Below are 9,302 nucleotides of genomic sequence, written 5' to 3'. Positions count from 1 at the left end.
GAATGAGTATTTATTTGACAGTTTCCTCGTGCACACGACCTTCTCGTACAAAAACCTTCAATGAAAATTTTAAACTAGATTAATTACCAATACATTTAATTAATTACAAATAAATGCAATTAAAAGTATTTTTTACCTTATGTACAAGCTGATTACAGTAACACTCAGCTCCTTATGTTCGAGAAGATCGTACATTTGCTCCTTTTCGAGGTATTCAATATACTCATCTCCAAAGATGTCTTGATTCATTTGTACAATGGGCGAATCGTTGCTGCTGCCCATGTTCCTTTTTATTTGGATGTCAAGACACGCCCCGTATTTACCAAGGCGTGGCTGACTTTTATTAGGAGCAGCAGCAGCAGCGACCGATTTTCCCCGATCCAGATTTTTTGTTGCTGCAAGTTTTGCAGCTTTATTACCCTCCAGCCTTTGTAGTTTGGCAGCCCTATTAACCTCCAATTTTTGAGGTCTGCTGCCTTTTTTTGGCTGTAGGGGTGGTTTATTTATTTGGACCTACAAAAATGAGGTAAAATGTTAGTTTATTGAATCTGAAAAAATAAAAAACCTTAGGCAATAAATGTGACAAACCTTTTCGGGAGATGTAACTGATTTGTCCTTGGGAATCTTTTTTTCGAGGGCAACAAGGTGTGTGGGCCATGCCACGTAACTGCCAATAGCGTCGCTTAAGAACTTCATATCTCCATCGTTGTCCGGTATGGGCAACGGTGCAGTTGGTTCGAAAGCAACCGTAGGCGATACTTTGACATGGCCCGCGGGGATCGGAATATTGTGCAATACTTCTCCCGAAGTATTGTGCAATATTCCTTTTCCCACCTTCCGTTGAGTCGGCGAGGACAAGTATAGGACACATGTAGTGACACCCTACATCAATAGTTAAAACATAAGTACAGTTAATATATAAGTTTGTTTAATACATAAGTAATTACATAAGCAAGTAAGTAGTAAGTAATTAATTACCTCGGGAATACTCTTCAAACCGACGTTGCAACTCCCGGTTTCACTCTCCATTTGTATTTCAGGTTGGAGCTGAACCGGAAGTTGCTTGTCTTTATTCGTATTCACCAAGAGTGCCACTTGCTCCGATAAGATTCTGAGCTTCTCTAATACTTCCTCGTTGGAAGGTTTTTGGCGCTTCTCTTGAGGAAAAAAGCTTTTGGGAGTTACGCCAAATCCTTTCCCCCTCACTCGACCGGAATACTCAGGGACATTAAACACTTTCCCAAGAATGTCCCTGCACGTATCCTTGTTGCCCTCTTGAGTTTCAGAACTTTGTTCAATAGTTTCCTAAAATACATGTAACATTAAAAAGATAAGTTCAATAGCATTTTTAAAATACAATATTAAAAAATATTAAAGTGATAATATACTTACACAAAGTTCTACAACTTTCTTGACATTTTCATTATCAACCACTCCTTCTTTGTTAACACGCGCTTCCTTCCATAAGATATGACGACCCAAGGGTTGATCGGCTTGGGTGTCTTTTCTCTATTCGTTAAAATCATAAACAAAATAATACAAATTAGTTACACACTATAGTTTATAATACAAATTACAAGTGATGTTTAATTACTTACAATTTTTTGTTCAAGGCGTGCATATCCCATACGTGATTTCTTGTATGGGTGTTTTGGGTTGCTTGCCCGTTCGCGATTTGCCTTACTAATATTCTATATAAAAAAAAAATAGCAATTGTGTAAAAATTTAAAATACGCTACGAATATGAATAATAAAACACAAATGCTAATAAATTAATCACTTACGACAAACGCCGGGTCAGAACGTTTGGAAACAAATGCACTCCATTCATCCTTTGATATATAATGTTGATATATCTTTGGAGGTTCAGCATTTGTGTTTCCTTCTCTATCTTTTAGATAGAAATTTGAGAGATGGGATCTAAATCCACGATGGATTTTCCCAGCAACTCTCAAAACATATGACTTTCGTTCCTCATCAAGAACAAAAGTGGTCTGCAATGAAAACAATTATAAGTAATGTATTTTACAGAAAAAAAATTATAAATGACAAAAGAGTAGATCAAAATATTTACTTGAATGTCATTCCAGATGATATCTTTGGCATCCTTCAACGCCTTATCTCTCCAGTTGTCTATTGTTATTGGGACATTTTGACGAACAACAGCCCCAATGTAGCTTACAAACATGGAGCTGTTGGGGTCAACTGGCTGACCACTCTCGTTCCAGCCAACCTAATAAACTCATATAGTAAGTACATGCCCTAAACCCTAAAAAAAGATAAAAAAACACACAGCAAACAGAGTATATATAGTATACCTCAAATTTAATGCCACTGCTCCGTGCTTTAATCACCCTTTGCATGATAGTTGCACCACGTTTGACTTCTTTTTCGTAAGTCTTAGAGGTGCCAACTTCTTCATTTTGAACTTCTAAATCTTTGTTTGTATCCATTTAACTACAACAAGTTCAACATGCACTTTAGTATAACATCAACAAGCTCAACATGGATCATGCATTATTATAAACAAACTCAACATGTATCAGTATATCTTAAAAAAGCTCAACATGCATTCTAATGATTACAAAAATTTAATAACATCAATACCTGAATAATGATGGTTCGAAGAAAGACGAAATGCAAAGAAAAGAGGGTTTGCAGAAAGTTCACAGAAATATGGTTCACAGAAATACGGTTTGAAGAAATACGTAATGAGGGTTACGTATTTCAATGAAAATATATTGTGTGAAATGGGAGAGATGATCTTGGATGGAAATAAGGTTCGAAATGAAGGAGATGATCGTGGAAATAAGGTTCGTAAAGGACGGGATGATAGGGTTTGCAAAAGAAGAGAAGAAATGAAGGTTGAGATGAAGGTTACGTAATGAAGAGGAAACTGAAGAGGTAACTGTTATATATACGTAACACTTTTACAGCGCTTTTTATAAGCCTTTTACAGCGCTTATTTTGTAAAGCGCTCTAAAAGGCTTCTTTAGTTAAATTTTTAAAAGGCTCTTTTACAGCGCTTTTTTCAAATAAGCGCTGTAAAAGACCTCCGTGTGTTATTATGTTATTTGAATGCCTTTTACAGCGCTTTTTTCAAATAAGCGCTGTAAAAGACCTCCGTGTGTTATTATGTTATTTGAATGCCTTTTACAGCGCTTTTTTCAAATAAGCGCTGTAAAAGACCTCCGTGTGTTATTATGTTATATGAATGCCTTTTACAGCGCTTTCACACATAAGCGCTCTAAAAGGCTTCTTTAGTTAAATTTTTAAAAGGCTCTTTTACAGCGCTTTTTTCAAATAAGCGCTGTAAAAGACCTCCGTGTGTTATTATGTTATATGAATGCCTTTTACAGCGCTTTCACACATAAGCGCTCTAAAAGGCTTCTTTAGTTAAATTTTTAAAAGGCTCTTTTACAGCGCTTTTTTCAAATAAGCGCTGTAAAAGACCTCCGTGTGTTATTATGTTATTTGAATGCCTTTTACAGCGCTTTTACACATAAGCGCTCTAAAATGTCTCTTTATGTTAATTTTAAGAGGCTCTTTTACAGCGCTTTTCCCAAATAAGCGCTGTAAAAGACCTCCGTGTGTTATTATGTTATATGAATGTTTTTTAAAGCCTTTTACAGCGCTTTTCCACATAAGCGCTCTAAAATGTCTCTTTATGTTAATTTTAAAAGGCTCTTTTACAGCGCTTTTTCCAAATAAGCGCTGTAAAAGGCCTTATTGTTTTTGTGTTTTGTTATGTTATGTTATTTTTTAAACAAGCTCAACATGCATGCAAAACCCACATAGTAGTAACTGGTCACCACAAAAATCCCTTCCTCTTCACCAAACTCTTCTCCTTTTATGCATCTTCTTCACAAACATCAAAGCTTACTCTTTCACAATTCAATCTCCACCTCAACACCCTTTTTATCTCTTTACATTCTCTTTCCTTCTTAAATCGAAACTTAATTGGTATTCAGGATCATTGCCATGTTGCGAAAAATGGGTTTGTGTCTGGTGTTTTTGGGGATTCCCATGATGCGTACAAGGTGTTTGAAGAAATGGGTTTGTGTCTGATGTTTTTTGGATTCCCATGATGCGTACAAGGTGTTTGAAGAAATGGGTTTGTGTCTGATGTTTTTTGGATTCCCATGATGCGTACAAGGTGTTTGAAGAAATTAGGTGTCTGATGAATATTATTTTTAAAGCTTTTTTACAGCGCTTTGTCAAATAAGCGCTGTAAAATGTCTTTTTTACTCACTTTCAAAAGAGTCGTTTACAGCGCTTTGTGTGAAAAGCGCTGTAAAAGGTATAAAACACTCATTATTTTATTTTTAAAAGGATCTTTTACAGCGCTTTTTAAGATAAGCGCTGTAAAATGTCTCTTTATTTTATTTTTGTGTTTGGTTTATTTGGGTTGGGATGACATTAAAAACATTTTTATCATTGTTTATTGGATTAAAAATATTGTTATCATTGTCTTTATCACAATACTTTAGGAGATGATGAATTATTAGAAATGAGTATTCTGAAGAATCTATATATATATATGCACTGAGCAAAAGAGAATCTCTCTATTCAGTTCAGTTCAGTTCATGTAAATTACTAATTTATATTCAGTTCAGTTCATGTAAATCAAGCTAAATATAAAACACTCATTGTTACATGAACTTGGTATAAAACACTCAAATCAAGCTAAATATAAGCAGAAAATAAATTAATCAGAAAATAAATTAATCAGAACTTAGTATAAAACACTCAATTCAGATTACATGCATATTTACAATAACACAGTTCAGATTACATGCATAGCTTATATAAAACAATTAAACATATATATACATTAAGATGCCCTTCTTCTTTTCCTGGTGACATTCACATTTGTTTGTCCATTTACAATACGAAACGATGGATTAATCCAAATTCCCTCATCATGATCATCTCTAAGATATAAACCATCATCAGTTGAATCAATTTCATGTGGTTGTTGTGATGTTGCAAATAAAAGATCATTACCAACATCTTCATCATTATTGTTATCATCACTTATTTTATTGGTCGATAGGACAACAGACCATTTATCATTAGAAGGATCAGTGACATAAAACACTTGTTGAGCTTGCGACGCTAAAATAAAAGGCTCGTCTTTGTATCCCACCCTATTAAAATCGACAAGCAAGAATCCTGACTCATCAATCCGAACGCCATTATTATTATCGACCCACTTGCAACCAAATATGGGAACACGAAACATTGTGTAGTCTAACTCCCATATGCGCTCGATAACCCCAAAATATGATAGATTTGCATATATTGGGTTTTTGTCTTTTGCACTTGAGACATGCATCGCTTCAGCTACGAGAGTGACTCCACTATTTTGCATAGTGGTCTGATCATCTTGTTCTTTGGTATAAAATGTGTAGCCGTTAATAACATAACCAGTGTAAGAAAAGACATGTAAGCTCGGACCATTTGCTAGCCACCTCAATCTATTTGAAATTGATCCGGGGTCTATATCAAATTTTGACATTATGTGATTTTTTAACCATGTTACAAAACTTCGATTGTGCTCTCGAGTTATCCAATTTTGATTCCTATTCATGTTCAAACGAGATAACTGATCAATGTGTATTGTAACATACGGTTGAACCTCATCATCATTGTGCAGAACATACAATTGTGCCTGCTCCCATTCTGTCCTTGATATAGTCAGTAGTCTCCTTCCAGTTATCCCTTCTCCTGATAGTCTTCCCGAATGACGAGACATGGGAAGCCCTATGGATTCAACATTGGACAGATATTCAGTACAAAATTCAGCAGCCTCTTCAACAATGTATCGTTCAGCAATACAACCTTCTGGTCGACTTCTACTTTTTACGTACCCTTTTAATATTTTCATATATCGTTCTATCGGATACATCCATCTCATATAAGCTGGCCCACAAAGTTGTGTCTCCTTAACCAGATGAACAGTAAGGTGAACCATTATATCAAAAAACGATGGTGGGAAATACATTTCAAGCTCACACAAAGTAACAACAATTTCCCTCTGCAATGTCGGTAATTTCTGAGGGTCGATCACTTTACTACAAATTTCCCTGAAGAAGAAACATAATCTAGTTAAGGCTAGTCGAACTTTTTCAGGTAAAATGGAACGTATACCTATTGGTAGCAAATGCTCCATTATAATATGACAATCATGGGTCTTCAAACCTTTTAACTTGAGGTCTTTCATACAAACCAAATTTTTAATGTTCGAAGAGTATCCTTCTGGAACTTTAACTTCGTGTAGAAATTTACATAAAACAATTTTTTCCTTTCTAGATAGAGTATGAGCGGCTGGAGGTAGATATGTGCGATTTCCTTTCTTTACTGGAGCCAGTTCATTTCTTATTCCCATATCGACCAAGTCCAATCTTGCATTGACGCCATCTTTAGACTTTCCTGGAACATTGAGTAACGTACCAATAACACTTTCAAATACATTTTTTTCAATATGCATCACATCGAGGAAATGTCTTACATACAATGACTTCCAATATGGCAATTCAAAGAAAATTGACTTTTTCTTCCACCCAGTTTTCACCAGCTCTCCCGCAAAAGGTTTGCCAAATTTATTGGTCAAACCTTGTACTTTTTCAAGTATTTGATATCCAGTCGGTGCTAAAGGAGCTTTACCTTCCTCTGATTTTCCATTGAATGCATTTCTCCACCCACGATACTGATGACTATAAGGTAAAAATCTACGATGTCCAAGAAACACATTCTTCTTACAATGTTTCAACCGCATCCAATTTGTACTCTCTTCACATATAGGACATGCACACTGACCTTTAATGCTATATCCTGATAAATTACCATATGCTGGAAAATCATTAATTATGCCGAACAACATAACCCTTAAATTGAAACATTCTTTCTTATACCCATCATAAACTTCCACACCTGTCTCCCACATACTTTTTAAATTTTCGATTAGAGGAGTCAAGTATACGTCGATATCATTCCCCGGTTGTTTGGGTCCAGAAATTAACAGAGACAACATCATAAACTTACGCTTCATACATAACCATGGAGGTAGGTTATATATTACCAAAATCACAGGCCACGTGCTATGTGAGATGCTTTGAAGACCATGTGGATTCATTCCATCAGTAGAAAGTGCAAGTCTTAGATTTCTTGACTCTATCCCGAATTCAGGATACTCGTGATCAATTTTTGCCCATTGTGGGGAATCTGCAGGGTGTCGAAACATTCCATCTCTAATTCTTTCATCTGCATGCCATGTCAAGTGTTTTGAATCTTCTTCACTGCGATACATGCGCCTAAATCTTGGTATTATAGGAAAATACCACACGACTTTTGCTGGAGTAGATTCTTTCTTCTTATATCGAGAGACATTGCATTTCGGACACGCCTTAAGTAGTTCATATTCGTTTCGAAATAAAATGCAATCGTTAGGACACGCATGAATCCTTTCGTAACTCATTCCAATAGAACACAAAATCCGTTTAGCCTCGTAGGTTCGACTGGGAAGTTCATTATCATCTGGCAACATATCTTTTATGAGTGTTAATAATTCCGTAAAGCTTTTATCAGACCATCCATTACTCGCTTTTAAGTTGTACAACTTTAATATCGCTGACAGTCTTGTGAATTTAGTACAACCATTATATAATTCTTTCTCTGCATCACTCAACAAACTTTCAAACATTTTAGGACAATCTCGAAGATCTTCTTCAACTGCTTTTGCAATCTCATCAACTCGGTCCGGCTCATATGTATCTGTATCGAAGTCAGTTGAAGCATATGTCGAACTATTCTCAAAATTAATGTTTCCTTTTTTTTTTTCTCACCATGTCTTATCCAACATGTGTAGCTTTGATCAATTCCATTACATACTAGATGTCCTTCTAATTCATCTTCTCTAACACGTTTTCCAAAACAACATTTTAAACAAGGACAAACTACTCTATTTGGATCTTTTGCATTCTTCACTGCAAACTCAACAAACTCCTTCACTCCAATTTCATACTCTTTTGACAATCGATTGGCTGAAATCCATTTCCTATCCATATTATACCACCTATATAAATGCAGTAACAAAAATAATAAGCTTTCAAAACATATCAACAAGTTTCAAAAAGAAACCAATATCAACTAAACATTTCAAAACAGAACAGATCATGTGGTATGAGTTTTTGACAATTTTTGACAATTTCAAAACAGAACAGATCATGTGTAAAAAATACCTTAGACAACGTAGATGGCCGCACAGTACGTAGAGGATATTAGGGTTCGCAACGTATATAATTATTTGAAAGATGTGGAGGATATGAGGGTTTCCAACGTATATAATTATTTGAAAGATGTATTTTACAGCGCTTGTGAAAAAAGCGCTATAATAGGTAGTTAAATTCAATGAAAGCGCATGTGTTTTACAACGCTTGTGAAAAAAGCGCTGTAATAAGTAGTTAAATTCAATGAAAGCGCATGTGTTTTACAGCGCTTGTGAAAAAAGCGCTGTAACTGATTCGCGAAAGCGCTTCCGTTTACAGCGCTTTTTTGACAAGCGCTGTAAAATCCTTATAACGTGATGCGCAAACGCTATATGACCTACTACAGCGCTTGTTTTACAGCGCTTTACATAAAAAGCGCTGTAATAGGTTCCGTTATTTTTAAAATATAATTACAACAGCGCTTGTGTTTAGAAAGCGCTGTAAAATGGGCGCTGTTAAATGTCATTTCTGGCGTAGTGTTTAAAGTGTTCCTTTTGATTTTTGAGAAACGTGATATCCTAAATTAAAAATGAAAAGTTTTTATTTTCTTGAAAATAAATTTTTATTTATCTGCTGCAAATTTTATAAAATAATATAAATTATTATATATATTATTTTAGGGGTTTAGGGTGTCACAAGAGTAATTTTCTAAATTTTTGAAAAAAAAAATTGATGCTCAGTTCTGCTAGTTGAGGTCCTGTCTACTTCTCACGGAGTTGTTGGAGAGCAAACTTAGTTGATTTTTCATAGTTGTGGGTAGACGACGATCATCGTCACATATTTTTATTATACTAAAATTATTATTTTACTCGTTCTCTATGTCAAAGTATTTATTTAAAAATTAGAGAACACAACCTTTGAATTTTTGTCCAGTTTGATCCTTTATTTATTTTGATGGCCTTTGGTATATAATATGTTTATTGTTTGATTTACTTATGAGTTAAAGATTATTTAAATATTGAATTAATGTACAATTGAATATGTTTTCCATGATTTATGATGAAATGAGAAATGACTTTCAATTATGTGTTT

At 34.9% G+C, this 9,302-nt stretch overlaps 1 long non-coding RNA gene across 1 annotated transcript; it reads right to left on the bottom strand.

The window, feature by feature from the left end:
• Positions 1–7,724: 7,724 nt before the first annotated feature.
• On the bottom strand, positions 7,725–8,713 carry LOC140919126 (uncharacterized). The gene is made up of 2 exons (XR_012161712.1): positions 8,244–8,713; positions 7,725–8,077 (listed from the first exon to the last, which is right to left on the bottom strand). It is a non-coding gene; the product is annotated as an uncharacterized lncRNA (long non-coding RNA).
• Positions 8,714–9,302: the final 589 nt, after the last annotated feature.

This window comes from Cicer arietinum, chromosome 8, assembly GCF_000331145.2.
Source record: "Cicer arietinum cultivar CDC Frontier isolate Library 1 chromosome 8, Cicar.CDCFrontier_v2.0, whole genome shotgun sequence".
NCBI lineage: Eukaryota > Viridiplantae > Streptophyta > Magnoliopsida > Fabales > Fabaceae > Cicer > Cicer arietinum.
This window is presented reverse-complemented; position numbering and strand designations above follow the sequence as displayed.